The sequence below is a fragment of the Somniosus microcephalus genome, chromosome 4 (genome assembly GCF_052327205.1).
Source record: "Somniosus microcephalus isolate GS21.2 chromosome 4, FLI_Smic_1.0, whole genome shotgun sequence".
NCBI classification, from domain to species: Eukaryota; Metazoa; Chordata; class Chondrichthyes; order Squaliformes; family Somniosidae; genus Somniosus; species Somniosus microcephalus.
This window is the reverse complement of record NC_140990.1, coordinates 12,039,050-12,057,291: the sequence shown is the minus strand read 5'-3', so window position 1 is coordinate 12,057,291 and position 18,242 is coordinate 12,039,050. Positions and strand designations below refer to the sequence as shown.

Here is an 18,242-nt window from a genome sequence, read left to right as displayed (position 1 = left end):
TAGCTCTAACTACAGCAACCGCCAGGTGTAAGAAGGAAGGGAAGACAGTCATCTCCAGCCCCAGCCTACAATCGACATCGGCCACAACCAGCCAGACGGTTGATTGTAAGTATCAGTTGACTCTACAAGGGGTTTGCGCTGTGTAGGCCGCTGCAGTCAGATAAAGGAGGACGGGGACAGGTCATCTCCGATCCAGGCCTACAATCCACAACGGTAACGACCGGCCGTATGGGTGATTGCAAGTTTCAGCCCAACCTCAACAGGTTTTTGTCTGTGACTTGTTGTTTTTAATAAACTAACAGTTTTAGGTTGAACCTAAACCTTTGCGTCGTCTACCATTTTGTTGCTGTAAAACCCAGAGTCAAAGAACCCTTGTAAGGACGAGGGAACCAAACACCGTACATTGATACTTAAGAAGGAAGCTGTAGACTGCAGGAAGATATCAATAAATTGGTCAGGTGGGCAGAACAGTGGCAAATGGAATTCAATCCGGAGAAGTGTGAGGTAATGCATTTGGGGAGGGCTAACAAGGAAAGTGAATACACATTAAATGGTAGGACACTGAGTAGTGTAGAGGAACATAGGGACCTTGGAGTGCATGTCCACAGATCCCTGAAGGTAGCAGGCCAGGTAGATAAGGTGGTTAAGAAGGCATACGGAATGCTTGCCTTTATTAGCCGTGGCATAGAATACAAGAGCAGGGAGGTTTATGCTTCAATTATATAAAACACTGGTTAGGCCTCAGCTAGAGAACAGCTTGCAGTTCTGGTCACATTACAGGAAAGATGTGATTGCACTAGAGAGGGTACAGAGGAGATTTACAAGGATGTTGCAGGGAGTAGAGAATCTTAGCTCTGAGGAAAGACTGGATAGGCTGGGTTTGTTTTCCTTGGAACAGAGGAGGCTGAGGGGAGACCTGACTGAGATGTATAAAATTATGAGGGGCTTAGATAAAGTCGATAGGAAGGACCTATTTTCCTTAGCAGAGGGGTCTTAAACCAAGGGGCACAGATTTAAAGTAATTGGTGGAAAGTTTAGAGGGGATTTGAGGGGAAATGTCTTCACCCAGAGGGTTGTGGGGGTCTGGAACGCACTGCCTGAAAGGGTGGTAGAGGCAGGAACCCAAACCACATTTAAAAAGTACTTGGATGTCCACTTGGGATGCTGTAACCTGCAGGGCTACAGACCAAGAGCTGGGAAGTGGGAATAGGCTGGTTAGCTCTTTGTTGGCCGGCGCAGACACGATGGGCTGAAATGGCCTCCTTCCGTGCTGTAGGTTTCTGTGATTCTATGAAATGGCCCTCAAGAAAAGTCACGAATTACATCCTCCGCGGCTGTAACCGGTGGACGATCTCTCTTCATCCTTCTCGACCTGTCTGCGAGCTTCACCACGGTTGATCACACCATCCTCCTCCAACGCCTCTCCTCCATGTTCAGCCCAGTGGGACTTGTTGGTGTGATTACCGGATAGTCGCTGAGCCAGACCCCCGAAACAAGCTCGTGGAACAGGAAACATTGAGATGTCTGATTGATAGACTTTATTTCACAAATCAATGGTAAAAGGGAGCTGTTGACAGTGGCAGAAGGTGGGTGGTGGTGTTCCACAAGGATCAGTGCTGGGTCCACTGTTGTTCACAAGTTATATTAACGATTTAGACTTTGGAATCAAAAACACCATTTCTAAATTTGCGGATGACACCAACTTTGAGGAATAGTCAATATTGATGAGGACTGCAACAAATTACAGGAGGACATTAATAAACTTGCAGAATGGGTATATAATTGGCAAATGAAGTTCAACACAGATAAACATGAGGTATTACATTTTGGTAGGAAGAATGGGGAGGTCACATCACTTGGAGAGTGCGAGTCTAGGTGGGGTAGAGGAACAAAGGGATCTCGGAGTACAAATACACAAATTACTAAAATTTGCGACACAGGTTAGCAAGGCCATAAAAAAAGCAAACCAAGCACGAGGGTTTATTTCTCGAGGTATAGAATTGAAAAGTAGTGAAGTTATGCTAAACCTGTATCGAACCTTGGTTAGACCACAGAGTACTGCATACAGTTCTGGTCGCCATATTATAAAAAGGATATAGAGGCACTGGAGAGGGTGCAGAGAAGATTCACAAGGATGATACCAGAAATGCGAGGGTATACATATCAGGAAAGGATGAGTAGGCTGGGTCTCTTTCCTCTTGAAAATAGAAGGCTGTGGGGTGACCTAATAGAGGTGGATAACGAGAAAATGTTGCCACTTGTGGGGAAGAGTATAACTAGAGGCCATCGATAGAAGATAGTCACCAAGAAATCCAATAGGGAATTCAGAAGGAACTTCTTTACCCAAAGAGTGGTGAGAATGTGGAACTCACTACCACAGGGAGTGGTTGAAGCGAATAGCACTGATGAAGTTAAGGGGATTACAACAGAAAATGCTGGAAATACTCAGCAGGCCAGGCAGCATCCGTGGAGAGAGAAACAGAGTTAACGTTTCAGGCCTGGGACCCTTGATCAGTTCTGATGAAGGGTCCCAGACCTGAAACGTTAACTCTGTTTCTCTCTCCACGGATGCTGCCTGGCCTGCTGAGTATTGCCAGCATTTTCTGTTGTTATTTCAGATTTCCAGCATCCACAGTATTTTGTTATTGAATTTAAGGGGAGGCTGGACAAGCATATGAGGGAGAATGGAATAGAGGGTTATGCTGATAGATTTAGATGAGGAATGACGGGAGGAGGCTCGAGTGGAGCTTGGACTGGTTGGGCTGAATGGCCTGTTTCTGTGCCGTATGTCCTATGTAACCCAATGTAACATAGCAAAAACGTCCCAATCAGTTCACAGGAGCACCATCAGACCAAATTTAACACTGATTCATACAAGAGATATTAGGACAGGTGACCAAAAGCTTGGTGAAAGAGGTAGGGGTTGGGAACCTGTGCAGGGAGACAGAGGAAAGGGAAGCAAGGATAGAAGCAAAAGACAGGAAGGAGAAAAGCAAAAGTGGAAGTCGGAGAAATCAAGGGTGTAAATCAAACAAGGCCACAGTAAATAATAATTCTAAAAGGACTGAGTGTTAAAAAATCAAGCCTGAAGGCTTTGTGTCTTAATGCGAGGAGCATTCGTAATAAGGTGGATGAATTAGCTGTGCAAATAGATGTAAACGGATATGATATAATTGGGATTACGGAGACATGGCTCCAGGATGACCAAGTCTGGGAATTCAACATCCAGGGGTATTCAATAATCAGGAAGGACAGGAAAAAAGGAAAAGGAGGTAGGGTAGCGTTGCTGGTTAAAGAGATTAACACAATAATAAGGAAGGATATTAGCTCTAATGATGTGGAATCTGTATGGGCAGAGCTGAGAAATACCAAGGGGCAGAAAACGTTAGTGGGAGTTGTATACAGACCCCCAAACAGTAATGCTGAGGTTGGGGATGGTATTAAATGGGAAATTAGAGATGCGTACAATAAGGGCACAGCAGTTATCATGGGTGACTTTAATCTACATATAGTTTGGGCTAACCAAATTAGTAACAATACTGTGAAGGAGGAATTCCTAGAGTGTATACGGGATGGTTTCCTGGACCAATATATCGAGGAAGCAACTAGAGATCAGGCCACCTTAGATTGGGTATTATGTAATGAGAAAGGATTAATTAGCAATCTTGTTGTGCGAGGCCCCTTGGGGAGGAGCGATCATAATATGATAAGAATTCTTCATTAAAATGGAGAGTGAAGTAGTTGACTCAGAGGCTAGGGTCCTGAATTTAAATAAAGGAAACTACGATGGTATGAGGCATGAGTTGGCTGGGATGGATTGTGGAACATTACTTAAAGGGTTGATGGTGGATAGGCAATGGCAAACATTTAAAGATCGCATGGATGATCCACAGAATTTGTTCATCCCTGTTTGGGATAAAAATAAAACAAAAAAAGGTGACTCAACCGTGGCTAACAAGGGAAATTAGGGATAGCATAAGATCCAAGGAGAGGACATATAATTAAGCCAGAAAAAGCAGCAAACCTGAGGATTGAGAGCAGTTTAGGATTCAGCAAAGGAGGACAAAGGGATTAATTAAGAGGAGGAAAATAGATTATGAGAGTAAGCTTGCAGGGAACATAAAAACTGACTGTAAAAGCTTCTATAGATATGTGAAGAGAAAAAGGTTGGTGAAGTAAGGCATAGGTCCCTTGCAGTCAGAATCAGGGGAATTTAATATGGGGAACAAAGAAATGGCAGAACAATTAAATACATACTTTGGTTCTGCCTTAAAAAGGATGACACAAATAACCTCCCAGAGGTGTTGGGGAACATAGGGTCTAATGAGAGGGAGGAATGAATGAAATCAGTATTTGTAGGGAAATGGTGTTAGGGAAATTGATGGCATTGAAGGCCGATAAATCTCAGGGCCTGATAATCTACATCCTAGGGTACTTAAGGAAGTGGCTCTAGAAATAGTAGATGCATTGCTGATCATCTTCCAAAATTAGATAGACTCTGGAACAGTTCCCATGGATCGGAGGGTAGCTAATGTTACCCCACTATTTAAAAAAGGTGGTAGAGGGAAAACGGGGAATTATAGACCGGTAAGCCTGACATCGGTAGTGGGGAAAATGCTAGCGTCCATTATAAAAGATGTAATAGCAGAGCACTTGGAAAACCGTGACAGGATCGGACAAAGTCAACATGGATTTACAAAAGGTAAATCATGCTTGACTAATCTACTGGAATTTTTTGAGGATATAACTGGTAGAATAGATAAGTGGATGTGGTGTATTTGGATTTTCAGAAGGCTTTCGATAAGGTCCCGCATAAGAGATTAGCGTGCAATGTAAAAGCCCACGGGATTGGGGGTAAGGTACTGCCTTGGATAGAGAACTGGCTGGCAGACAGGAAGCAAAGAGTTGGAATGAACAGGTCTTTTTCCGAGTGGCAGGCAGTGACTAGTGGGGTAGCGCAGGGATCGGTGCTAGGACCCCAGCTATTCACAATATATATAAATGATCTAGATGAGGGAACTAGATGTAATATCTCCAAGTTTGCAGATGACACAAAGCTGGGTGGGCGTGTGTGCTCTGAGGAGGATTCAGAGAAACTCCAGTATGATTTGGATAGGTTGGGTGATTGGGCAGATGCATGGCAGCTGAAGTATAATGTGGATAAATGCGAGGTTATCCACTTTGGTGGCAAAAACAGGAAGACAGATTATTATCTGAGCGGCAATAGAGTGGAAGATGGGGAAATGCAATGAGATCTGGGTGTCCTTGTGCACCAGTCGCTGAAGGTAAGCATGCAGGTGCAGCAGGCGGTTAAGAAGGCAAATGGTATGGCACCTCTGAAAGAGCAGCTCTCCTTCAGTACTGCCCTGGAGTGTCAGCCCAGATTACGTGCTCAAGTCTCCAGAGTGGGACTCAAACCCATGACCTTCTGACTCTAGAGGTGAGAGTGTCACCCACTTAGCTGAGGCTGACCCCTCTTAAACTCCAGCCTAGTTACTGGGGTTATTATCAGAATCTTCAAACTGCCCCATCGCCCCCCAACCCCGTAATTGCCATTATTAACACAGAATAGTCCTTCATGTGATTAACAGCAGAATGGGACCAGTGCGCTCAGGTGTGAACTCGCTGGTGGTTCAGTAGGTGAGATGAAGTTTTGAATCGCTTTTCACACACTGAGCAGGGGAACGGTCTCTTCCCGGTGTGGGTGAACTGGTGTTTCCGAAGACCGGATGAGTGCGTAAACCTCTTCCCGCAGTGAGAGCAGCTGAATGGCCTCTCCCCAGTGTGGATGCGTCGATGCTTCTTCAGGCCCTTGGAGCATTTGAAACTCTTGTCACAGTCGGAACATTTAAACGGCCTCTCGTCAGTGTGAACCAGCTGGTGTTCCCGCAGAGAGGTGAGACGAGTGAATCCTTTCCCGCACTCGGAGCAGGTGAGCGGCCCGTCAGTGTGAACCAGCTGGTGTTCCCGCAGATAGGAGGGACGAGTGAATCCTTTCCCGCACTCAGAGCAGGTGAACGGCCTCTCGTCAGTGTGAACCAGTTGGTGTTCCCGCAGATAGGAGGGACGAGTGAATCCTTTCCCGCACTCGGAGCACGAGAACGGCCTCTCATCAGTGTGAACTCGCTGGTGTTTCCGCAGAGAGGAGGGACGAGCGAATCCTTTCCCGCACTCGGAGCACGAGAACGGCCTCTCGTCGGTGTGAACCAGCTGGTGTTCCCGCAGATAGGAGGGACGAGTGAATCCTTTCCCGCACTCGGAGCAGGAGAACGGCCTCTCCTCAGTGTGAACCAGTTGGTGTTCCCGCAGAGAGGAGGGACGAGTGAATCCTTTCCCGCACTCGGAGCACGAGAACGGCCTCTCGTCAGTGTGAAGCAGCTGGTGTTCCCGCAGAGAGTCGGAACGAGTGAATCCTTTCCCGCACTCGGAGCAGAAGAACGGCCTCTCGTCAGTGTGCCCACGTTCGTGTACCAGCACAGAGTGGGACTGGACAAAACCCTTCCCGCATACGGAGCAGGTGAACGGCCTCTCCCCGGTGTGAATGCGTTGATGCCTTGCTACATCCTCGGCGCTTTTAAAGCTCTTCTCACAGTCAGGGCACTTACAGGGTCTCTCATCAGTGTGAACTCGCTGGTGCGCCCGCAGAGTGGAAGAATGGCTGAATCCCTTCCCGCACTCGGAGCAGGTGAACGGCCACTCCCCGGTGTGTACTCGCTGGTGTGCCCGCAGGGAGCCTGAATGAGTGAATCCCTTCCCACACACTGAGCAGGTGAACGGCCATTTCACGGAGTGACTGCCTTGATGAGTCTCCAGCTCGGAGAGGCAACTGAATCCCACCCCGCATTCCCGACATTTGCACGGATTCTCCTCGCTTTGGTTACACTTGTGCCTCCCCAGGCTGAACCTTCGGTTGAATCCACGTCCACACACAAGACACGTGTGCAGTTTGCCTGCATTCTGATTGCTGCTTTCTGCTTCCATATGTCGATGATATTCAGGTCCTGATGAATCGAGTGACTGTCAGATAATAGTGTGAAGTTTGCGTTAAGCTGCCCGTCTGCAATTCCTCCCACTGCAAGAGAGAGTAAAACAGGTTTATATAAGTAATTAATGTAAATACAGGAGAGAAAATAAAGAAAGACTTGCCTTAATACAGCGACTTTCACGAGCAACGGTTTTACAGCCAAAACTGAGATGAGGAGAAACTTCTTCACTCAGAGGGTAGTAAATCTATGGAATTTGCTACCCCAGAGAGCTGTGGAAGCTGCAACATTAAATAAATTTAAAATGGAGATAGACATTTTCCTAGCAGATAAGGGAATTAGGGGTTACGGGGAGAGGGCAGGGAAGTGGACGTGAGTCTAGATTCAGATCAGCCATGATCCTATTGCATGGCGGAGCAGGCCCGAGGGGCCGTATGGCCTACTCCTGCTCCTATTTCTTATGTTCTTATGTCCTTATGAAGTACTTTTTGAAGCTTAGTCGCTGTTGTAATGTCGGAAACACTGCAACCAATTTGCATGATAAATAATGGCCAGGACACCAGGGATAACTCTCCTGCCCTTTTTCGAAAAAGTGGGATCTTTTATGTCCACCTAAACGTCTCATCCGAAAGACGGCCCTCCGACAGTGCAGCACTCCCTCAGTACTGCCCCTCCGACAGTGCGGCGCTCCCTCAGTACTGCACCTCTGACAGTGCGGCGCTCCCTCAGTACTGCTCCTCCGACAGTGCAGCGCTCCCTCAGTACTGTCCCTCCAACAGTGCAGCGCTCCCTCAGTACTGTCCCTCCGACAGTGCAGCGCTCCCTCAGTACTGCCCCTCCGACAGTGCGGCACTCCCTCAGTACTGACCCTCCCACAGTGCGACGCTCCCTCAGTACTGCCCCTCTGACAGGGCACCGCCCCTCCGACAATGCGGCGCTCCTTCGGCACTGCCCCGGAGTTTCAGCCTAGGTTTATGTGCTCGAGTCCCTGGAGTGGGGACTTCGAACCCACAACTTTCTGACTGAGAGACGAGGGTGCTCCTAACTGAGCCACTGGCTGGCTCTCAAGGTTTTTCACATCCTTGCTAAAGTGCGGTAGCTGGGGGAATTGTCACCGACCCTTTAATCAGAAAAACACACACGAGAGGGGGGGAGGGAGTCCCTTTAAATGTGGAAGGGGCGGTTGTCCCTTTAAATGGGGAGGGGATGGGTGTCCCTTTAAATGTGGAGGGGGGTGGGTGTCCCTTTAAATGTGGAGAGGCGGGGCCGCGCATACTCATTCGGCCCCTCGCCACAAAACCAGGCTGCGAGTGCGCCTGCGCGGGGCCTCCGAAGAGCAGGCGGAAGGCCAGGCCCGGGGAAGAGACGGAATTAGCGGCCGGGGTAAAGTAAAGTGTTGGGGAAGCAATTTAAATCGAGGTGAGGGGGAGGAGCGGAGAGCGAGATTATAAAGTAAAATACGAGAAAAAGCAAACCTGAGAGTCGGGCGGACGCCGAACGGAGCCGATTGTTCCGCGCGGGGTGGCGGAGTGAGCCGGAGCAATGTGATTCTGACTGACGGGAGCGCTGACCAATAGGAAGAGGTGGTGTGGAGATGCCGGAGTCGGACGAGGGCTGAGCTGGGAGGACTGAACTGGGCGGCCTGGTCCTCCAACCAATGGCGGCGCGGCAAGGGGGCGGGGCCTCTCCAGCTCAGGTGCGCTGGGGCCGATTGTGACGCGCTGTCCCCAGGTGAGAGCAGCTCAGTCAGCGCAGAGCTGGGGCTGGAATCTGGGAGAGGGGCACAAGCTTCACAACACAAGCTGCTTTCAAATGCACAATTGTTTCCTACACACAGCCTTGGTCACTCTGCAAAAAAAACTGTTTAACAATTCATCATAACTCCCCTGCTTTAGGAGAGGCATAGAGTGCAAAAGCAAGGAAGTTATGATGAAACTGTGTAAAAGACTGGAGTCAGCTGTGGCTCAGTGGATAGCAGAGTCAGAAGGTTGTGGGTTCAAATCCCGCTCCAGGGACTTGAGCACATAAAGCGAGGCTGACACTCCAGTGCGGTGCTGAGGGAGAGGCGCACTGTCGGAGGGGCAGTGCTGAGGGAGCGCCACACTGTCGGAGGGTCAGTACTGAGGGAGCGCTGTTCCGTCGGAGGGGCAGTGCTCAATGAGCGCTGCTCCATCGGAGGGGCAGTACTGAGGGAGCGCTGCTCCATCGGAGGGGCAGTACTGCGGGAGCGCCGCACTGTCAGGGGAAGCAATGTTGTGGGAGTGCCGCATTGTCGGAGGGGCAGTAATGAAGGAGTGCTGCACTGTCGGAGGTGCCGTCCTACGGATGAGACGTTAAACCAAGGCCCCCGTCTGCCCCCTCAGGTGGATGTAAAAGATCCCGTGGTGCTATTTCGAAGAAGTTATCCCTGGTGTTTTGAGCCCAATATTTATCCCTCAATCAACATGACGAAAAAACAGATTATCTGGTCATTATCACATTGCTGTTTGTGGGAGCTTGCTGTGTGCAAATTGGCTGCCGCGTTTCCCACATTACAACAGTGACTACACTTCAAAAATACTTCATTGGCTGTAAAGCGCTTTGGGACGTTTGGTGGTCGTGGAAGGTAGTTAAGAAGGCAAATGGTATGCTGGCCTTCATTACAAGAGGATTTGAATACAGGAGTAAAGAAGTCTTACTCCAACTATATCTTCTTCTTAGGAAGTCCCTCGGAACCGAGGATGACTTGCTTCCACATTAAAAATGAGTTCCCAGGTGTAAGGGTAAACCGGGAGAGTTTCTTCTCCCCGAGACGGACTCTCATATAAAGGGTCGACTGGATCCATGTTTATCTGTAATTTAAACAGAGGTCTGGTCGTCTTCCGAGCTCTTTCCCCTAGAGGAGAGGGTAGAATGGGGGTCTTTAGTGTTAAATGGTTTCACCTGGGTCCATTGCTTCCATCGCATACCCACCGGTTCCTGTAGACAAACACACGTATCACTTGTCATTAATACAGTACATGGCCCCATCCAACGGGCCCCATTCCCTTTCTTCCGATAACTTGCGTCATTACTTGTTGACCTATTCTGGGCAACTCGTCTGGTTTAAGTCCAGCATTCTGCCTTTCTAGACCTTTAATCTGTTGTTGGTTCCTTGCTGCTTTATTTAGTGCTTGTACCTCCTGATTTAGTTGTACTAAGTATCGCCTTAATCTATCTTGCACTAGCCCTGGTTCTCCCACCCCTCCAGCCAAATCCTCTGGTAGTCTCCTAGCTCGTCCTGTCATTAATTCATAGGGGGTCAGTCTGGTCGTTCGTCCTGGGGTGGCTCGCAGCCTCGTTAGTATGCTGGGTAATAATTCCGACCATCCCGTCCCTGTTTCTTGGATGACTTTTGTCAGCGAGTTTTTCAGTGTCCTATTCATTCTTTCTACCATCCCCGAGCTCTGGGGGTGATACGGTATGTGATATTTTTGTGTCACATGTAGCAGCTTACAGATTTTCATTATTTTGCCGGTGAAATGTGTGCCGTTGTCTGAGTCAATTTGCAGAGGCACTCCCCAACAGGGTATAACCTCAGTAGCCAATATTAGTGCAACTGTTTTTGCAGAGCAGTCTCGGGTGGCAAAGGCATCCACCCACCTGGTAAATTGGTCAATTATTACCAGGCAATATTTCTTCCCCCGGTCCTGCGCTAAGGGGCCGGTAAAGTCAATTTGTAAGTTTTCCCAGGGTCCTTGGGGCCTGGGTTGGTTTGCTACTCTAACTCGACATCTCTGTCCTACATTATTCTTGCGCATATTATACAGCGGTGGCAATATTTCGCTACTTCCCGACCTATCTTTGGCCACCACCAGTACAGTGTCAGTAGGTGCAACATGTTACTTCTGCCAGTATGTGTTACACCATGGTATAGCGCCATCAGTTGTTGTCTACAACATTCCGGTGCCACCACCTGGTTACGGGGGCCCCATTTCCAAATTCCATCTTGTAATTGCGCGCCAGCTTGTCTCCATTTCTCCTTTTGCTCTTTACTAGTATTTTCTTGTAACTCCATTATATTCACTTCCTGTACCCCACTGACTATCATGACCATATTTATTTCATTTTTGAACGCGTCCTCTGGTTGCATTTCTTCTGCAGCTAGTTTTGCGCCTAGATCTGCATAACTATTCCCTATAGGGGCCTGGTCCTGGGGTTCACAGAAACATAGAAGATGGGAGCAGGAGTAGGCCATTCGGCCCCTCGAGCCTGCTCCGCCATTCAATGAGATCATGGCTGATCATCCAAATTCAGTACCCTGTCCCTGCCTTCTCCCCATATCGCTTGATCCCTTTAGCCTTAAGAAATATATCCAACTCCTTCTTGAATATATTTAATGAATTGGCCTCCACTGCCTTCTGTGGTAGAGAATTCCACAGGTTCACCACTCTCTGGGTGAAGAAATTCCTCCTCATCTCTGTCCTAAATGGCTTACCCCTTATCCTTAGACTGTGACACCTGGTTCTGGACTCCCCGGCCATCGGCAACAGCCTTCCTGCATCTAGCCTGTCTAGTCCTGTTAGAATTTTATAAGTTTCAATGAGATCCACACTCATTCTTCTAAACTCCAGCGAGTATAAGCCCAATCGACCCAATCTCTCCTCATATGTCATTCCTGCCATCCCAGGTATCAGTCTGGTGAATCTTTGCTGCACTCCCTCCATGGCAAGAACATCCTTCCTCAGATAAGGCGACCAAAACTGCACACAATACTCAAGATGTGGTCTCATCAAGGCCCTGTTCAACTACAGCAAGACATCCTTGTTCTTGTACTCGAACCCTCTCGCTACGAAGGCCAACATACCATTTGCCTTCTTAACCACCTGCTGCACCTGCATGCTTACCTGCAGCGACTGGTGCACAAGGACGCCCAGGTCTCGTTGCACTTCCCCTTCTCCCAATCTATTGCCATTCAGATAATAATCTGCCTTCCTGTTTTTGACACCAAAGTGGATAACCTCGCATTTATCCACGTTATATTGCATCTGCCATGCTTCTGCCCAATCACCCAACCTGCCCAAATCATACTGGAGTTTCTCGGCATCCTCATCACAGCACACACACCCACCCAGCTTTGTGTCATCTGCAAACTTGGAGATATTACATCTAGTTCCCTCGTCCAGATCATTAATATATATTGTGAATAGCTGGGGTCCAAGGACCGATCCCTGCGGTACCCCACTAGTCACTGCCTGCCACTCGGAAAAAGAGCCGTTTATTCCAACTCTTTGCTTCCTGTCTGCCAACCAGTTCTCTATCCAAGTCAATACCTTGCTCCCAATCCCATGTGCCTTAACTTTACACGCTAATCTCTTATGCGGGACCTTATCGAAAGCCTTTTGAAAGTCCAAATACACCACATCCACTGGTTCTCCCTTATCTATTTTACCAGTTACATCCTCAAAAAATTCCAGTAGATTAGTCAAGCATGATTTACCTTTTGTAAATCCATGTTGACTTTGTCCGATCCTGTCACTTTTTTCCAAGTATTCTGCTATTATGTCCTTTATAATGGACTCTAGCATTTTCCCCACTACCGATGTCAGGCTTACCGGTCTATCATTCACCGTTTTCTCTCTTCCACCTTTTTTGAACAGTGGGGTAACATTAGCTACCCTCCGATCCATGGGTACTGTTCCAGCTTCCATCGAATTTTGGAAGATGATCAGCAATGCATCTACTATTTCTAGGGCCACTTCCTTAAGTACCCTAGGATGTAGATTATCAGGCCCTGGGGATTTATCGGCCTTCAATCCCATCAATTTCCCCAACACCATTTCCCTACAAATACTGATTTCTTTCAGTTCCACCCTTTCATTAGACCCTATGTTCCCCGACATCTCTGGGAGGTTATTTGTGTCCTCCTTTGTGAAGACAGAACCAAAGTATGTATTTAAGACCAGGACCAGTGCAAGATAGATTAAGGCGATACTACAACTAAATCAGGAGGTACAAGCACTAAATAAAGAAGTGAGGAACCAACAACAGATTAAAGATCTAGAAAGGCAGAATGCTGGACTTAAACCAGACGAGTTGCCCAGAATAGGTCAACAAGTAATGACGCAAGTTATCGGAAGAAAGGGAATGGGGCCTGTTGGATGGGGCCTTGTACTGTATTAATGACAAGTGATACATGTGTTTGTCTACAAGAACCGATGGGTATGCGATGGAAACAATGGACCCAGGTGAAACCATTTAACACTAAAGACCCCCATTCTACCCTCTCCTCTAGGGGAAAGAGCTCGGAAGACAACCAGACCTCTGTTTAAATTACAGATAAACATGGATCCAGTCGACCCTTTATATCAGAGAGTCCGTCTCGGGGAGAAGAAACTCTCCCGGTTTACCCTTACATCTGAGAACCATTTGCCTTCTTAACTGCCTTTCACGACCACCGGACGTCCCAAAGCGCTTTACAGCCAATGAAGTAGTTTTGATGTGTGGTCACTGTTGTAATGTGGGAAACGCGGCAGCCAATTTGCGCATAGCAAGCTCCCACAAACAGCAATGTGATAATGACCAGATAATCTCATGTTGATTGAGGGATAAATATTGGGCTCAAAACACCGGGGATAACTTCTTCGAAATAGCACCACGGGATCTTTTATGTCCACCTGAGGGGGCAGACGGGGGCCTCGGTTTAACGTCTCATCCGTAGGACGGCACCTCTGACACTGCAGCGCTCCTTCATTACTGCCCCTCCGACAATACGGCTCTCCCTCAGTACTGCCCCTCCGACAGTGCGGCGCTCCCTCAGTACTGCCCCTCCGACAGTGCGGCGCTCCCTCAGTACTGCCCCTCCGACAGTGCAGCGCTCCCTCAGTACTGCCCCCTCCGACAGTGCGGCGCTCCCTCAGTACTTCCCTTCCGACAGTGCAGCGCTCCCTCAGTACTGCCCCTCCGACAGTGTGGCGCTCCCTCAGTACTTCCCTTCCGACAGTGCGGCGCTCCCTCAGTACTAACCCTCCGACAGTGCGGCGCTCCCTCAGCACTGCCCCTCCGACAGTGCGGCGCTCCCTCAGTACTGTCCCTCTGACAGTGCGGTGCTCCCTTAGTACTGTCCCTCCGACAGTGCGGTGCTCCCTCAGTACTGCCCCTCCGACAGTGCGGCGCTCCCTCAGTACTGCCTCTCCGACAGTGCGGCGCTCCCTCAGTACTGCACCTCTGACTGTGCAGCACTCCCTCTGTACCGCCTCTCCGACAGTGTGGTTCAACCTCAGTACTGCCTCTCCGACAGTGCAGCGCTCCTTCAGTACTGCCTCTGCGACAGTGCGGCACTCCCTCAGTATTCCCCCTCCGACAGTGCGGCGCTCCCTCAGTATTCCCCCTCCGACAGTGCGGCGCTCCCTCAGCACTGCCCCTCTGACAGTGCGGCACTCCCTCAGTGCTGCCCCTCCGACAGTGCGGCGCTCCCTCAGTAGTGCCCCTCCGACAGTGCAGCGCTCTCTCAGCACTGCCCCTCCGACAGTTCAGCGCTCCCTCAGTACTGCATCTGCGACAGTGCGGCACTCCCTCAGTAGTGCCCCTCCGACCGTGCGGCGCTCCCTCTGCACTGCCCCTCTGACAGTGCGGCACTCCCTCAGTGCTGCCCCTCCGACAGTGCGGCGCTCCCTCAGCACCGCACTGGAGTGTCAGCCTCGCTTTATGTGCTCAAGTCCCTGGAGCAGGATTTGAACCCACAACCTTCTGACTCTGCTATCCACTGAGCCACAGCTGACTCCAGTCTTTTACACAGTTTCATCATAACTTCCTTGCTTTTGCACTCTACCCCTCTCCTAAAGCAGGGGAGTTATGATGAATTGTTAAACAGTTTTTTTTGCAGAGTGACCAAGGCTGTCTGTAGGAAAGAATTTTGCATTTGAAAGCAGCTTGTATTGTGAAGCTTGTGCCCCTTTGCCAGGCCCGCTGCCTGCGGCCCCTCTCCCAGATTCCAGCCCCAGCTCTGTGCTGACTGAGCTGCTCTCGCCTGGGGACAGTGCGTCACAATCAGCCCCAGCACACCTGAGCTGGAGAGGAGGCCCCCCCCCCTTGCCGCGCCGCCATTGGTTGGCGGACCCAGCCCGCCCTCATCCTATTGGTCAGAGCTCTCCGCCTCCCCCTCACCTTGATTTAAATCGATTCCCCAACACGTTACTTTACCCTGGCCTTCCGTCTGCTCCCCGGAGGACCCACGCAGGCACACTGGCAGCCTCGTGTTGTGGTGAGGGGGCCGAATGAGCATGCGCGGCCCCGCCTCTCCACATTTAAAGGGACACCCACCCCCCACATTTAAAGGGACACCCACCCCTCCACATTTAAAAGGACACCCACCCTCTCCACATTTAAAGGGGCTACCTCCCCCCCTCTCGCGTCCTCTACTGTGGAGGAGGAATTCCTGGAGTGTTTACGGGATGGTTTCCTGGACCAATATGTCGAGGAACCAACCAGAGATCAGGCCATCTTATACTGGGTATTATTTAACGAGAGAGGATTAATTAGCAATCTTGTTGTACGAGGCCCCTTGGGTCGGAGTGATCATAATATGATCGAATTCTTCATTAAGATGGAGAATGAAGTTGTTGACTCAGAGACTAGTGTCCTAAATTTAAATAAAGGAAACTACGATGGTCTGAGGAGCGAGTTGGGTAGGATTGATTGGGGAATGTCACTCAAAGGGTTGATGGTGGATAGGCAATGGCAAACATTCAAAGACTGCATGGATGAACTGCAGAATTTGTTCATCCCAGTTTGGCATAAAAATAAAACAAAAAAGGTGACTCAACCGTGGCTAACAATGGAAATTAGGGACAGTATAAGATCCAAGGAGAGGACATATAAATTGGCCAGAAAAAGCAGTAAACCTGAGGATTGGGAGCAGTTTAGGATTCAACAAAGGAGGACAAAGGGATTAATTAAGAAGGGGAAAATAGAATATGAGAGTAAGCTTTCAGGGAGCATAAAAACTGACTGTAAAAGCTTTTATAGATATGTGAAGAGAAAAAGATTGGTGAAGTCAAGCGTAGGTCCCTTGCAGTCAGAATCAGAGGAATTTATAATGGGGAACAAAGAAATGGCGGACCAATTAAGTACATATTTTGATTCTGTCTTCACAAAGGAGGACACAAATAACCTCCCAGAGATGTCGGGGAAGATAGGGTCTGATGAAAGGGAGGAACTGAAAGAAATCAGTATTTGTAGGGAAATGGTGTTCGGGAAATTGATGGGATTGAAGGCCGATAAATCCCCAGGGCCTGATAATCTACATCCTAGGGTACTTAAGGAAGTGGCCCTAGAAATAGTCGATGCATTGCTTATCATCTTCCAACATTCGATGGAATCTGGAACAGTACCCATTGATTGGAGGGTAGCTAATGTTACCCCACTAGTCAAAAAGGTGGTAGAGAGAAAATGGGGAATTACAGACATCGGTAGTGGGGAAAATGCTAGAGTCCATTATAAAAGATGTAATAGCAGAGCACTTGGAAAAAAGTGACCGGATCGGACAAAGTCAACATGGATTTACAAAAGGTAAATCGTGCTTGACTAATCTATTGGAATTTTTTGAGGATGTAACTGGTAGAATAGATAAGGGAGAACCAGTGGATGTGGTGTATTTGGACTTTCAGAAGGCTTTCGATAAGGTCCTGCATAAGAGATTAGCATGTAAAGTTAAGGCATATGGGATTGGGGCAAGGTATTGACTTGGATAGAGAACTGGTTGGCAGACAGAAAGCAAAGAGTTGGAATAACCGGGTCTTTTTCCGAGTGGCAGGCAGTGACTAGCGGGGTACCGCAGGGATCGGTCCTTGGATCCCAGCTATTCACAATATATATTAATGATCTGGACAAGGGAACTAGATGTAATATCTCCAAATTTGCAGACGACACAAAGCTGGGTGGGCATGTGTACTGTGAGGAGGATGCTGAGAAACTCCAGGATGATTTGGACAGGTTGGGTGATTGGGCAGAAGCATGGCAGATGCAATATAACGTGGATAAATGCAAGGTTATCCACTTTGGTGGCAAAAACAGGAAGACAGATTATTATCTGAATGGCAATAGATTGGGAGAAGGTGAAGTGCAACGAGACCTGGCCGTCCTTGTGCACCAGTCGTTGAAGGTAAGCATGCAGGTGCAGCAGGCGGTTAAGAAGGCAAATGGTATGTTGGCCTTCGTAGTGAGAGGGTTTGAGTACAGGAACAAGGATGTCTTGCTGCAGTTGTACAGGGCCTTGGTGAGACCACACCTTGAGTATTGTGTGCAGTTTTGTTCGCCTTATCTGAGGAAGGATGTTCTTGCCATGGAGGGAGTGCAGCGAATATTCACCAGACTGATACTTGGGATGGCAGGAATGACGTATGAGGAGAGATTGGGTCGATTGGGCTTGTACACGCTGGAGTTTAGAAGAATGAGAGGGGATCTCATTGAAACTTATAAAATTCTCACAGGCCTGGACAGACTAGATGCAAGAAGGATGTTCCCGATGGTCAGGGAGTTCAGAACCAGGGGTCACAGTCTAAGGATAAGGGGTAGGCCATTTAGGACAGAAATGAGGAGGAATTTCTTCACCCAGAGAGTGGTGAACCTGTGGATTTCTCTACCACAGAAGGCAGTAGAGGCCAATTCATTAAATATATTCAAGAAGGAGTTGGATATATTTCTTAAGGCTAAAGGGATCAAGGGGTATGGGGAGAAAGCAGGGACAGGGTACTGAATTTGGATGATCAGCCATGATCGCATTGAATGGCGGAGCAGGCTCGAGGGGCCGAATGGCCCGCTCCTGCTCCTATCTTCTATGTTTCTATGTCTTAAAGGATGAAAGGGAGGCAGAGAGGTTCAGGGAGGGAATTCCAGAGCTTAGGGCCGAGGCAACAGAAGACACGGCCACTGATGGTGCAGCGATTATAATCAGGGATGCTCAAGAGGGCAGAATTGGAGGAACGCAGATGTCTTGGGTGGGGAGGGGGGTGGAGGAGGTTGTTTTCTTTGGAACCGAGGAGGCTGAGGGGAGACCTGATTGAGGTGTATAAAATTCTGAGGGGCCTAGATAGTAAGGACCTATTTCCCTTGGCAGAGGGGCCCACAACCAGGGGGCGTAGATTTAAAGTAATTGGTCGGAGCATTAGAGGGGAGTTGAGGAGAAATGTTTTCACCCAGTGGGTGGTGGGGGTCTGGAACTCACTGCCTGACAGGGTGGTAGAGGCAGAAACTCTCATCACATTTTAAAAAGTACTTGGATGTGCACTTGAAGTGCCGTAA

The 18,242-nt window shown here is 48.8% G+C and overlaps 1 protein-coding gene across 1 annotated transcript in view; it reads right to left on the bottom strand.

Moving 5' to 3' along the window:
• Positions 1-18,242, bottom strand: part of LOC147118294 (proteasome activator complex subunit 1-like) — a 1,298,587-nt gene that overhangs the window by 739,222 nt on the left and 541,123 nt on the right. The window lies entirely within an intron of this gene.